The sequence below is a fragment of the Cariama cristata genome, unplaced genomic scaffold (assembly GCF_000690535.1).
Source record: "Cariama cristata isolate BGI_N322 unplaced genomic scaffold, ASM69053v1 scaffold7915, whole genome shotgun sequence".
NCBI classification, from domain to species: domain Eukaryota; kingdom Metazoa; phylum Chordata; class Aves; order Cariamiformes; family Cariamidae; genus Cariama; species Cariama cristata.
In genome coordinates, this window is record NW_009618079.1 from 23,377 (window position 1) to 38,176 (window position 14,800).

A 14,800-nucleotide genomic window follows, 5' to 3' on the forward strand; every position below is an offset into this window, starting at 1 on the left:
TTTTGTGGAGATGGGGGGGGGGGGGGCAGGGGGTGTTTTGTTTTGTTTGTTTTTTTTCAATACTACACTAACTTGGCAGCTAAATAAATGGTAAGAAGTTTACTCCCCCCTTCTTTCCAGCCTTATGTCCCCTCAGTCACGGCACTTCGCTGCCTCTTTATTCGTATCAATGCCAGCGTTTTGTGAGTCCGTGCTCTAGAACAGAGTAGGAAAATAAAGCAGACTGGGAAAAACGCCTGCTGCTCCCCAACACACCCCTTTCCCCTGGGCAGGAGGAGGAACCATCACGCTGTGATGGTCAGGCACAGAGAGGGAGCGAGCCAGGAACCAGGACAACACACAGCAAGGCAGCGAAGCCCCACACCAAACACCCCAGGCACCAGCTCCCTTGCTCTGTTGGCGCAACAAACCGATGCCTCAGCTCCAAGATGCTACAGCAATCGATCAGACTGGTTAAAAACGGACACGTTTCTTACCTGGGAACTGCTCAGCACTGAGCCGGAGTTGCTGCTGGTCAGGTTCTGAGCAGAGCCCTCATACCCTGCCAGGTGACTCCCACTACAAATCACCAGAGAAGCAAATCCCTTCAGCTGTGCTCCACAGGGCTCTGGCACCCTCACCCACACCTCTCTGCTGCTCTTCATCTCACACCCAACTTCTTTCACATGTTCTGAGTCTCCATAAATTTGCCCATGCCCTGGACTCCTCATGCTTGTGATGATTTCTGTCCTAGCGCTGGCTCTAACTGGTGGTACTGTCTGTAATGTAGAGGTGTTGCATTGGCTTGTGGTTACAAAAAATTAAAGCAGCTTTGCTTAAGCTCTCAAAATTCCAGCAACCAGGAATCTGGTTTTTGAATGCTTTGGAACCTTTCTATGGTTTCAATCAGAACTAAATCCTGGATGAAAGTTCCCCATCTGCAAAGGCTCAGCATAAACATACCCTAACCGGTATATTTAGGGGGTTTCAGAGAAATGTGGCTGTAAGCCTGCCATGTCCCTCATTCCCGTTTTTTCTGAGAACATCCCGATCTTTTTCCTGTTCATGCCTCCAGTGGCTCTTTCTGATACACTGTCACTAAATTCAGCTGCTTCTATTCACAGATAGTATGTTCAAACCACTGCTGATCCCAGAAAAATTTACCTTTTTGCCAGTAAATGCTATAGGTTCAACTCGAGAGGTCAACTGTGATTCTAACTGTATGGATGCGAACAGTTTTACCCATTTCTGCTCATGCTGCAAGGTGCACCTCCCTGCAGAAATACTGCATAAGCAGCCGTGAGATCCTATTTCTGTGGAAATGAAACACAGAGTTAATCATTCTTTCAGTACTGTAAGAGTTGATCTTGGCGAGGTCATTCAAGGCCAGAGCTGTAACCATCAGAGGCTTAGTGACACCTAACCAGCCCTTCAGGGCGTTTTCATAAACTTCAGAAATCAAAGAGAAGTTCATCTGTCACCAAGCTACGCGGTTATTCACAGCACACTGTATTTTTCCAGGAAGGGACAGGTGTTCGGTGCAGGTAGCTGATGGACATGGAAGTTGGCTCTGTCTGGCAAAAGCCACCAGAATACTGGATGGTTTTTAAAAATAGAATTTACAGGCTGCCTCTGCATGTAGCTAAAAATGTATAGCCATTTCTTAAGTGAGCAGTCCACATCTATTCCAGGTTGATGTTACCAAAATCACAATGATTTTGAGCCAGTTTGAGCCAGCAGTGTGCCCAGGTGGCCAAGAAGGCCAATGGCATCCTGGCTTGTATCAGCAATAGTGTGGCCAGCAGGACCAGGGCAGGGATCGTCCCCCTGTACTCGGCACTGGTGAGGCCGCACCTCGAGTGCTGTGTCCAGTTCTGGGCCCCTCACCACAAGAAAGCCCTTGAGGGGCTGGAGCGAGTCCAGAGAAGGGCAACGAAGGTGGGGAAGGGTCTGGAGCACAAGTCTGATGGGGAGCGGCTGAGGGACCTGGGGGGGTTTGGTCTGGAGAAGAGGAGGCTGAGGGGAGACCTGATGGCTCCCTGCAACGACCTGACAGGAGGTTGGAGCCAGATGGGGGTCGGCCTTTTCTCGGTAACTAGCAATAGGACAAGAGGAAACGGCCTCAAGTTGCGCCAGGGGAGGTTCAGGTTGGATATTAGAAAGAACTTCTTCACTGTTAGAGTCGTTAGGTATGGGAATGGGGTTCCCAGGGAGGTGGTGGAGTCACCGTCCCTGGAGGTGTTCAAAAAACGTTTAGAAGTGGCGCTTTGGGGCATGGTTTAGTGGGTTTAGCGGGCATGGTGGTGGTGGGTAGATGGTTGGACTTGATGATCTTTGAGGTCTCTTCCAACCACAATTCTATGATTCTATGACCTTTTATTGGTTTTTAGTGACCAAAGTGGAGTGAGGATCTCTCCAGCCGAGGCTACAGTGTCCATTTATGTTACAAGGAGTTGAACAGGTAGGTACTAATTGAGTATCTCAAAAGTGAAGCCAAGCTCTGGAGCACTACAAGAGAATTTGTCCTCATCTGAAGCTACAGAGGGGCAGTGTAAACAGTTTGCCAATGACTGGCTATGCCAAATAAATGGTTAAGTTCGCTGGGTTGCTCTCCATAGGGAAAAATAAAAATAGCTAGCAGTACTGCTCCGTGGGATGGTCTTTGCAGTTTCTGCAAAACATGATTGACAACAGGCATGAAAATTTGGCCCCATCTGACACTGTGAAGCAACTACTTTTTTGAACTGCAACACACTGCCGGTAAGTCAAAGCAACAGATGGGGCCCCGTCAAGGTTTGAAGAGCTCACAAGGTACAGAAAGAAATAACTGGAACGGCACATATCCCGTAACAAACCGACTGCCATAAAACTCTGCTGAAATGATTGCCATAGTTTGCCCTTAGACTGTTGGAATAGTAGTTTTCACCAGAAATTCATTTCTGAGAGCCACTGGGCATCCCTCTCACCTTCCCAGGGAGGGCAGGCGGCTGGACGATGGCTGGAGCCTCCTGACTTCACTGGCATCACTTCAGAGTCCTGGAGGCATCCAAGAGACAGGTCCAGACTTGAGCAGCTGTGGATTCTAAAATGAACCAAAGGCAGTTTTGAAAGGGGACAGATGCCTAGTTAGCCTGACTGATACAGCAAGGAGAAAGTCGTTTAGTCTCAGGAAAAGTCCTGCCAAGCAATGGTTTGTACTTAGAAAGTTTTTGAGACTCTCCCAAAGTGGTATATAAAATAAAAGAGTAAAAGCACTCTCTGTAAAAAATACTGCTACTGTTTGAAAATAGCAATGCCAAGCTAAGGAAAAAAACCAATAAACCCACATTGGAATTGACCTCATCTCATCTCCAGAGGTACTTTGGGAATTATTCTATCTGTGTGAGCAGGGGGAAGCAACCTCCAAACACGATTAAAACATTGTTTTCTGAGAGATGTGCTGTTCTGACCTTCCAGTTCTCTATGAAAAAATGCACTCGGAGCATATGAACAGCCAGCACATGAGTCACTCCTAAAAAATCTTTGACTGAAAGAGATTGTCCAGATAGTGCCGCTCTCCCACCGACAGCACGCGGGGAAACCTCCATGCTCTCGTCTCACGGCTGAAGCTGGTACCCAGCCCCGGCTGTGCTGAACCCAGCCCCGAGCACTAGTTCTGGCTCAGCGGCTTTTGGCTGGAATAGTGCTGCTCACCTGAACTCTGGGATGATCAGGATCACGAGCTGCTAAGGCATCTCTCATAAGCCACTGAAACAGAAAAGTAGTTTTCTGTCCTCAAATTGCATCTATTTCTAGAGAGAAGCATCAAAAAGTGTAATATTCCTGCAGTAAAGCTAAGATCGTTTTCTTCAGCAAGAAAATATTACCACGTATTTACGTAGCTTGCTTCCCTCCACAGCATGCTTTATGAAATCAATCCATTAGGTGGTTACAAAATCTGAGAAAAATTCAGTCCCTCTGAGACCTGCTGTCTCTTCTACCTGCAGCATGTGTCGATGCGTGACGTGAGCTCTCTATTCCTTTGTTTTCCTGGCTGTTGAATAGCAAAGCTCAGTTGCTTGCTTCCAGGTTCTGCATAAGTAACGATGCAGAACATTTATTTTTTTAAAGGAATTTTCTGTGGTTTAATATTTTGAATTTTTATTAGTTTTTGTTTTATACAGCGCTCCTTGCTTTTGTAGCTTCAATTTCATGAGAACCTTGAAAAAGAATTATAGCCTTATTATTACATCTTCTATAGTGGAAATATATTTCTTATAGAAATCATGATATATTTTATAGTCAAGAGACGAGTTTGTTATACTTGTATTTTTTATGGATCCCGTAAGACTTTCAGAAATACAGAACGCAAATGGGCCTTTCACATCAAAACATTCCAACTTTAAACACTTCAACAACAGACCAAATGCAAGCTGTCCCACTGTCTGATTCCCAAAAAAGATGTCTCAAATGTTGCTTGTATAGCTAATCAAGTCACAGAAACTCTTTAACAGAAGAACTACCTTGAATTAAACATGCACTGTTCCTGTGTCGGTAGTACACATTCTTTCCTACTGCGTGTTATTTTTTGAGTCTGATTTTCCAAGATAATAAGGATTACACAGTTGCTTTGTCATTTCTTACTCTAACGACTTTTAAACCTCTTGGTCAAGTTGTACAAAACTCAGTTTTTCGAGGCCTGCTGCGTTCACACAGGTTTCAGGTAAGCAGGCAGCTGGGTAGAAGAAGGAGAGGTGATGAATGCCCCTTCCCCTCCCCTCCTCCTCCCCTCCAAAGGAAAACCTCCAGCATTCTTTGAATTATGTGCTTAGCACTAGAGGTTCAAACAGAAAAGGGTGGGAAAACAGGAGCATTTAGAATAGCTTGTGCTAGGACCTCAAAACACAGGGCAAATACATAGTTCAGTCTTCTCTGGTAATTCTCTAAGGAATGTCTCATTTCGCTGTACGCAGAGGAAAACCCAAGCAGCACATACGAATGTCTTAGGTGAAGGAAACGCCTCCTTTAATGCTGTAACTGTCAGCCTCTCCCCTTCTCCAACAATTAGGCAATATTTCCTAGAGGGTGTAACGTTTGCTGAAAGTATTTGCAGTGCCGCGGGTTGCAACACTGCCGTCCTCCCACTCCACGCTGTTCTCTATATGACCAGAGAGATTAGGTTGGGTGGGTTGGCCATGAGAGGTAACCCAGGAAGGTTGAAGGTAAGGCAAGGACAGGATCCCGACTGCCTCTGCGTGAGCACTGGAGCTAATCAGAGGCATTGTGCGCGAACAGGAAAATACGGAGAATGTTCTTGAAGGTCACTGTGACCGCCGGGAAGGAGTGCCAGAGTATTCACACGGGCTTGGCACGGAGGATGCAGGGCCAACCCAGAGAGAGATTGAATTTACGCCAAATTCCACCTTCCGTCAACTTTTCTCATCCTTTTTGGTTGGGGGAGGTACCACATAAGAAAACACAAATTTACTGTTGGATTTTCATTCTTCCTCCCTTCTGGTTTTAATTGCGAGGAGCTGCCTGTGCTCCCTGGAAGGGGATTGCTCTCCTTACAGAGCAGATTTCAGCATCTCGGGTGCTGCTGGCAGATGCGGCAGAAGTTTTCTGGGTAGGCCAATAATTGAACTGTTGTGTCTGCAGTTGGAAGCCTGAAAGCCTGGCAGTAAACGCAGACCTTTCCAAGCTTTATCTTCTGATGTTAGCCCTGGAGATGACCTACTCTTTGTGCATATTTAGCTCAGGTCACAGAAAAAACACCAAGTTATTTTTTGCTCCTGCATCTGAAGGACAGAAAAATCTATAAGGAGAGAGGAATTTAAGGCTACATAAATAGGCCTTTCTATCTTGATATTTTTGACTGAGGCTCCATAAATGTCAAAATCCTTTATTATAGCTAGTTTGGTAGCACACAGCAGCTTCCTGAAAAAGTGAAGGTCCCGATGATGTTTTAGGCACTTTTCACTGCAGTCAGATAATTAATGGTCTAATAAAAAACAAAAATGTGAGGGAGGGGAGGCTTCTATAGAAATGGTGATTTGTCATAGTCATAAAATGGTTCATTTAGTCATAAAACTGACAATGGATGCACTCCATTTGGTTAGAACTTCGTCTTGGAGAAGCACCCAAAACCATAGACTTGTTTCTTTTCCACACTTATCCCAGCATCCTCAGACTAGTGGAAACACATGGAGGACTTTATGAGGTTTGGGATGAAGAAGGCAATGCAGGACTCTCTCTTCTCTTCTTTTCTTTCCTTTCTTTTCACCCAATTAATCCCTGGGATGTTGTAGGCTCAGCTCACCAGTAGCTGCAGCTTAGTAACGCAGTAAAACTATTCAAGGGATTCAATAACCAATTATAGGGAGTCTTCTAAGAGCAATCTCTGTATTTGGCAGTTATCTCACAGTATCATTAGCTTATTCCCGCTTTTAAAAATATGTTTGAATTTATGTCTTTTATATAATTCAGTGTAATTTTGTATCAGTGTGAGCTGTGTTCTGACAGTGTCACCACTGCCTATTGTAACGGCTATAGGTGAGTTTGCAGGTGTGCTTTTGATCACATCTGGCATGCAGTTTTCACAGAAATATCCTGACCGTTCCTCCTCAGCGTGCCTTGGTTCAACTGGTGGGTCATGTCTGAGCTCCCAGCCTGGATTCTGTTTTGATGGAGTTGAACCAGTGAAGGCACTCAGCCTGTCCCACCAGTAAGGGATGGTACGAAGATCTGGTGTCCACAGTGCACACGTTATGGAAAAGGTGTACCCCCTCTCTCTTTAGATCCGTTCCTGTTTCATGGATATATTTGCTGATGCAGACCTCACCTCTGCACAGAGCAGTTGTGGCTGCTCGCCAGGGCTGCCGCAGCAGCTGCCTCCGAGTTGCTCTTCAGAGCTTTGCAGAAGGATTTGCCTCTGTTCGCTACAGAAACAGAAGGATTTAGAAGGATTTAGGATGCTAATTTTGCCCTGTTACCCGTTATCACAATTTGATTTAGTCTTGGCAAATTTAATAGCGCACGCTGCACTGGACCTACGTTATAGATAAAGTCTGTATTTTCGTGTCTTTAATCTGTTGTCCTGTTAGTGATTGTGCACTGGAGAGGATGAAATCGGACTTTCTGGTTTGCTATTTGGAGCAGCACAAGGGTGTCTCAAGCAGAGGTGAAGCCTGACCTTTAAAAGACTCGAGGAAAGCCACAGAAGAGTGAGCAAAAATGTGCCAGCCAGCAGACACTCAGAGAACTGAACCGGTTTTCCTATTTTCCTGTTACGCAATTCTACTCTGATACACACACGCCGATTTGCTCGGCAGCCCTCCCATAACACCGCCATCGGAGAGCTTTATCTGAAAGCACACAGGATTGTGGAAATCCCTTTGCAGTTGGAACATCAGAACCCCGTGTGTGATTACCAACAGTAGCCAGGCAGCTGTTGCTAGGGGATCAGCCATGGTTTACAGCTCCGAAGGCTCTCTGGCCCTCCCAGACAGGCACAACGGAATCATGATGTACAGACAGCAGAAGCAGGCTGGGTTTCTGAGTCCCCGCTTGCTGTTGTGAATCCACCATGCGCCAGTCCGTGACATAAGGCGGTCTGAACTCTTCCAGAGCACAACCCTGCTCCGTCGCAGGGTGGTTTGTTTCTTTAGAAGCTGTTTATGGCCTGACTAGAAGTCAAGTGCAAGTTCTCCGAGGCGAAGGCAGAGCAGGGAGCAGTTAAAGCTCTGCTAAAGTATTTAGAAACTGCCGAGCAAAGGTTAGAATTTCCATTACTTTTTGTTAGCTTAAGATATAGCCTTAGCCCCTGAAAGAAGGGGCTAAAGGGCAAGAAGTTGTGGTTGCAGAGAATGCCTCTCTAATGTCCGTGCAGATGCAGTAGAGAGTGATTTATCAGTAAGATGCCGAAGCCATTTTGTGTCATCTAGTGACAGCAGTGCTGACTTGTAAACTAAACAGCTATTTGCCTCTATATTATGATATTTGGAGTGAATGTCCCAGGCCTTTACTCCAAAGATGACTTGGCGAACCCTCAGAGCCTCCGCTCTGAGATCTCATGAGATCTGCAAAACTGGGCAACCTGCTGTCATCAGATATACTTTGGTAAAAGCACTGAACTGTTTTGTTGAGTCGTTGCAGAACAACTACCTCTCCAGACAAACAAGATAATGCCTAAAATATTTTTCTTTCCTATAAAAGGCTTTACATAAATTCTGGATACAGCAGCACCATCTCTTTATTATCACCAGCAATCACTGTTTGTATCAGTACCTGTTACTAAGAAGGTGCTACAGAGACATAAGGGGGCTTTTCACTTACTGCAAACTTTTCTTTCTACTGTTTGAAAATCCCTTTACTTTGCCAGGAGAGTGTGTAAAATAACTTTGATACAACTCGGTACCTGGGTGCAAAGCACGCACAAGCCGTGAGGCCACTGGGTGCATTAATGCCTCACAAGCAGTTATTTGCTCAGTTTGAGTCCTTCAGCCTCCCAGGGAAGTGATGTGTAACTGCTCAACAACATGAGAAGAGAAACTTCTGAGAAGCATTTACTGTAAAATGAAGCTACAGGAAGAGGCTGGGATAAGAAACAAGCAAATAGTAAAAGGCGAGCAGAATGGAAAAGCTGCTTTTGCCTGAGAGGAAGATTTCTGCTTTTGATGTTCAACACCATAGCAGGGACAACTGAAAGAGGAACATAAAACTAAGCATCTGCTCGGCACAATGAGGATTTCTTCACAAGTGTTTTTCAATTACATGCTTGAGCCTTACTCCTTTCTGGACCTGGGCATTTTGAGTGCAGGAGAAAGCACTGCAAGATTCCCTCCTGCATCTGGACTAGCAAGTGCAAACCCACCTGAACATAAACCACCCCTCACGCTTCATTTCCCCACTCCACTTCTTCCCTTTTCCTCTGCTGCTCCATCCAGAGCAGCCTTTGCTCCACACACTCTGCTGGAGTCCTGACCCTAACCCAAGTCTAACAAAGCCTCACTTTAAAAACTCTTGTCAGTTCTTTCCCTGTCAGGAGGCCTCCCAGTTTGAGGGTGAGAGTCTTGTTAGAGGAACGGTTTCTTATTGACCATCATTCTCATCATTCTTCAGGAGATCTTGGAGCTTCATCTTACAATCTGGCAAAAGCCCTCTGCCAGACTCTTTGGGGTGGCAGCTGCTGGCCGTTATGCCAGGCCCCACTCCTTACCTTCCACTGAAGTCTGAAAGAACCTTTTTTTTCTCTAATTCCCCTTGTAGCTTTGCCAGACTGAAGTTTAGAGAAAGGCTGGCGCCCTGAGGTTCCACACCACCTGCCTTGCTCTAAACCTTAGAGTTTTTTTGAGACACCTTCTTTTTCTTTAAGAAGTCATGTCATGGGAAACTTCAGGGGTCTTTGGCCTCTAATGGAAAATAAAACTCCATTTGAACAAACAGAGCTGAACAGCCAGTCTTCGACTGTACTACAAAATGAGAATTCCAGTCCCACCCAGGTGCAATTATGCAATTATTACTTAAACTTGCAGGTAGGGGAACTGGCAGTGTAAACCTTTGCGACACGGCCACAGACACAATGAATCAGCCACACTGGCTTGCTTGGCTGCCTTCCTGGCCTCCCCGCTCCAACAAATCACTTTGGGGGAGGACAGGCTTTAACAGGAAATATGCTTTAAATACGTCTAACTGTAGACTCAGTAGCTCAAGATTGTAATTTAGCTTATTCCATTATATCTTCCTACATAAGAATACTTACAGTAACTAGCACTTTTGCATTTGTCCTTCTTACGGGCTTTATACAGCATGTAAGCTCCATTTATTTGGTGTTCTTAGACTATTTGTTACTTTTGCTTGTAAGTAAAAGTAGCAAATATATATTTCCCTCCCTAATTCTAGCTGATGTTTCACAGTTGCCCCATGCTTTCTAAGGTAAGCGTCCTTCCTACAAAATAGTTGCAGCCTTGACTCAGAACAAGTCCTTTTTTACAAGTGACTATTCCAAGCATGAAACTTGGTGAAAATATTCTGCCTACACTATGTCCAACAATTACCAGAGATTATGGTTTCAGTCACCAGCCACAACATCTCATTTGTTGTTTTCATGTCCATTGCAAAGACAAAAAATGAGTCTCAGCTTCCATCTTCCTGAAAAGAAGCCTGTCTTTTATCCCAGGGCTGAACAATTGGAGCCTGAAGATGCGATAGACAAAGAATACAAGATATTTCTGGAAATAGCTCTTGGACACTGCTCCACTATGAGCAGCAGACTTAGGAAAAGCAGCCAGTTACTTACAGCAAATTTACAAGGCAACTCAAGACCTACATCGAGTGCTATCAATGGGAAGGGACTAGAAAGAGCACAAAAGTGAGATACAAAAGCACTCAGATCCCCAGCACAGACACCAATGAGCTTGGCACTAGAGACCACCCATAGGAAGCTGTAGATGGAAAGTGGAGCCTATGTATTCCCAGCTAAACAACCACATCAAAATAGAGATTCTGAAGAAATAAAAAAACTGCAGAAGATGGTGAAAAATGAGTAAATGATGACAAAGAGAAAAATACATCTTGCAGACTTTCCCAGATCACTCATGACTCTGGCAAAGTGACTGACGATGACCTTCCCTTTTGCAGGCTAGGCTGAGATGGCCTTTGTGCCAACCAAGAGGAAAAAGAACACCAAACCCACGATGCGAGGACGGAACCAACAACAGGCTGGATCCTTATCAGCTGACAGAGGTGAACCTTGTATCCTTGTTTTTAGCTATTAATTGTGCCAAGTCCTATGACCAGGTTCTCAATTGATGCCAGTATCAAGGAAGTTATATTTTCTTATACTAGCCAAAGTGCTGGCCACTAACTTACGGCATAAATTACAGATATATTGCAGGTAATTTACACCATTTTCATTTAAACCCTGTGAAAATACAAGTCCATCCCTTTGCTGCTAAAATAATTCAAGACAGAAATTGTTTATATTGCCTGACAAAGATCTACTGAAATTAAAATATGTTACGCTAATGTTTAAGTCCATTGTTGAAAATGTGAAGAAAAATAGAAGCTATCCAATAGCAAGCGGTTGCTTTGAAAAGAAACTATTACTTTTTTATGGAGAGATAATTAGGCTGAAATGCCATGAATCTTTCAATGACAAAACCAACAGTATTCTTTTTCTGACCTATGCGTTGTTGAACTGAGCTCTGTGCATTGGCAGTAAAAATAACATTCATTTGTTTGAAATGAAAACCTTTTTAATACAGAGGGAATCTTTAGGGCAATACTTGTCTTTAGAAAGATGTTTAGAACGTTTAGCTTTTTTAAATGAAAATTTCAGCTAGATTTAAACTCTGGATTCTAGAGAAATGAGTCTGCTCCTATTCTGTTAAACTTTCCTTTACATGGAAAAGGGAAAAAGGAAGGTTTGTCTTCTAAGCTCTGCTTTTTTTTTTCTTTTGGTAGCAAATGACACAAAGCAGACTGCATCTCCCTGCCAGTGTGTTTATCCCCATGTGCACTGAAAGCAGAGCCGAGATGAGAGAGGAGCTGCTTCTATAGACACTGCCAACGCACAATTCCCAAAGAAATTAATGAGCCAAATTCAACATTGTCTCAAGCAATGTAATTTACTGGCTGCACCCAGTGCGAAGACAATCTCTATATGGGCTCTCTGGAAGGGAATCCTACTGTTTAATTTCATGCTGCTAGTTTATGTGACAAATTAGAAGACTGTTTCCCCAAGGGCTCTCCCTCCTCCCCACCACAAATACCTTTTGGACAGAGAGAGGCTCTTTCACGAGACAACGTAGAACTGAGTTCAGATGCCCAAACTCAGTCCCTGAAATATCCAGCTCCTCTCTGCTGATTAGGTGTGCAAGCCAAGCCACTCTGCCTGTTCTTTCCTAAGAGCTCAAGTCCCAACAAGCATCTAATCCCACCTCTGATAAACGAGGGAAAAGGCCTGTGCCTGAAATTTGTGCAATCAGGCAACACGAATAACCCCCTGCATCCCTGTTTCTCCTTACCTCTTTAATGATTAGCCATCTAAGGGTGCAAAACACACAAACGAATGAAGACTAAGGGGACTCATGCTTAAATAATACATGTCAAAAGATTCAATGAAATCAAGGTTCCTCTTCAATACTGGGAGATTCCATAATTAGACAGAAAAGACAATAAAAGGCTCCCACCCCTTGGGTCTCTGCACAAAGATTAGAGAGGGAGAGACAAGTACGTGTTGTTCAGACTAATGGAAGAATACCTTACCAGCACTTCAATCATTGCAGGATATTTCATGTGTCCATGTCTTGGGATAAATAGAACTGTTTAAAAATGGTTAATTTCTTAGCAATCCAGGCAAGGAAGGAGATGACAAAAGAGCCAAAAGCTCTCGCAGGAGGTATGACTGAGCAATTAAATGTTAAAAATGGAGAAATAAATATTTACATTCCCATATCAAAGAGTAACAAGAGCAGCAGTATAACACACCGTGCTAGGGTAGAGGAGAGAGATCAGCCTCCCTCGTGGACGATACCAGTAGCTGGAGGGGTGGTACCACTTTGTGGTACAACCTTTTCATAAAATGCATCGGGTCTAGGAAACAGTTGAGCTGTACTACTTTTCTGCATGTCTTTTAATATGCCTGACGCCTACGCATAATGCATTAAGCCTGTCTTTGAGCTCCTTTCAAACAGTTTGTTCAAAAAATTCAACTGAGTGGCTAATGACAGTCTCTTCTGGAGGAAGACAGAATATGTTATGTTTTCATCTGGTCTGGTGCTGTGATGGCAAAATAAGATAATGACCAAAGAGCCAGGCGTTGCCCTCTCCGTAGTGCGTCCTCCCCATTGCAACCTCCTGCAACGAGCAAACGGAGTCTCGGCTCCGCTGAACCAGTAACAGGCAGCTTGAAATTCGCTGTGGAAAAAGCTCATTTCAGTTGGTTACAAGACATTGCCGAGGCAGTGTTCTCCATCATGGACGTTATGCCCCGGCTTGTTTGAACGGGTTGTTTATAGTATGTTCGTTTCGTTTGTTTTGATTTTAATTTAAGGAGGAAATTCAAGGCAGGAGTCCAGGGATTAGCACTGATAATGCTACAGTTTGTAACAACGCTAAGGCTTTTACTGGTAGAACCCTTTGGTGCCAAGTACTACAGGAAGCAGAAATTTAAAGCAAGTCCCGCCCCAAAGAATTTGCAATCTACTTCCTTTATTCCAAAGCAAACTGAACCAGGTGTGGGAGCCAGCTGGGAAATCCAGTAACTGTGGGCACAGAGGTCACCGTGGAGTGCACCTGTGTGCATAGGTGGAGTGCAACGAAGACATAAAACAAGTGCTTGTAAAAGAGGAGAGAGAACAATGTCCAATAGCTTTGTCCCACTTAAGTCAAAGGAGTTTTGTCATTGAGATAGAAGTTTTTACCCATGTGATCACAGGATGCACTATAACAAATAACAATAAAAGAACAGTCCAAGGAGTAGATAACTCCAGCCTTGTCATCTGCTTGCTTCCTGCTCCTTCCCTGCCATCACCTAATTCCAATGGGAACAGAAGTAGGATAGAGTGGACTTTTTCTTCTATTCACAGGCTTTACTGTTCCCAAAAATTTTGTGCATAGCCAAGTTGAAAAGAAACCAGAGGTATAGTTTCTCAGCCCCTGGAAGTATTAAGTTTTTCTAAGTTTTCCGTAGGCTTGGAGCCAGTGATTTGGGTATCAATATCCCAAATGCTAGTTATATAAATAGTCATGAGCTCTTCTGGGAGCAAATGCCCGACTCGCAACTCCTGTCAGTTACCAGCTGAGAAATCAGACCACAAACAGTACTTTCTTGCTAAGACCAAGATAACGGATGATAAATCCAGCAATGGTTTTGATGCTGATGATATCTTTACATCAGATACCACTTTTGAAACCGTATGGTTTGCCCTTTTGAAGTCCTTTACCAGCAACCATATTCAAAATAGAATTTCCCATTACTGGCCATTCTTTCATTCATATCCAAATGTGATTCAAGTTCCAAATTGATAAGGTCCTTCACCTCATTTATGTACTATGTCATTGATCTGTTTTGAGAACATTTAAACAATGTGAAGATTGATCAGACAGAAATTGCTCGCATATCATATTTTTTTCCAACAGTCCCACAGCGTATGACAGTCTAGTTCTATCAGGCAAGACCCTGAACAAGTTTTGCTACAGTAGTTAAAACAAATAGATTATAAAGCACAGTGTTGGACCTCTGGGCCCGTATCTCTGTCAGGGTGAGATGGTACTTGAGTTGCTTCATCTGCTTGGAAGCATCTTTATGCTTTAGAACATGATTGTAGACTGCACCAGAGAATTGTCTGTGCTGTATGAAGAACATCAGACACCTGAAATATGGACAAAGCATGAGGGTGGTGGGGAAAGTCACGGAGTCTCATTTTGCCTTGCAAAACAAAAGCTTTTGCTATATATTATACAGGGAAACCACTTGACAGAGGAAGATCTGGAGGTGATGTTTTCAGTTTAGTTTATCATTCCTAGAAGGCCAAGAAGTTAAAGTTCTTCACAACTGCTAAAGCTAGACACAAGCTCTGACATTCTCCTCCACAAACAACCCAGCAGCACTTACTGGTTAGGCAGATCCCATTAACTTTGTACTGAAAATAAAAGTATTATCCCCTACAAATTCACCAGCTTTTGAGCCCTGGGGTCTGAGAATAAGTAACAGAACCATCGCAAGCCTGACATGATTAGTTACCAATTTGAAGCAGGGTGTTTCCCATTCCCACTCCTTCAGTCATTGTCACCACAGTTTACGTGTGCCATTCCACTCGGTGGCTGTCGGTCAGGGGGG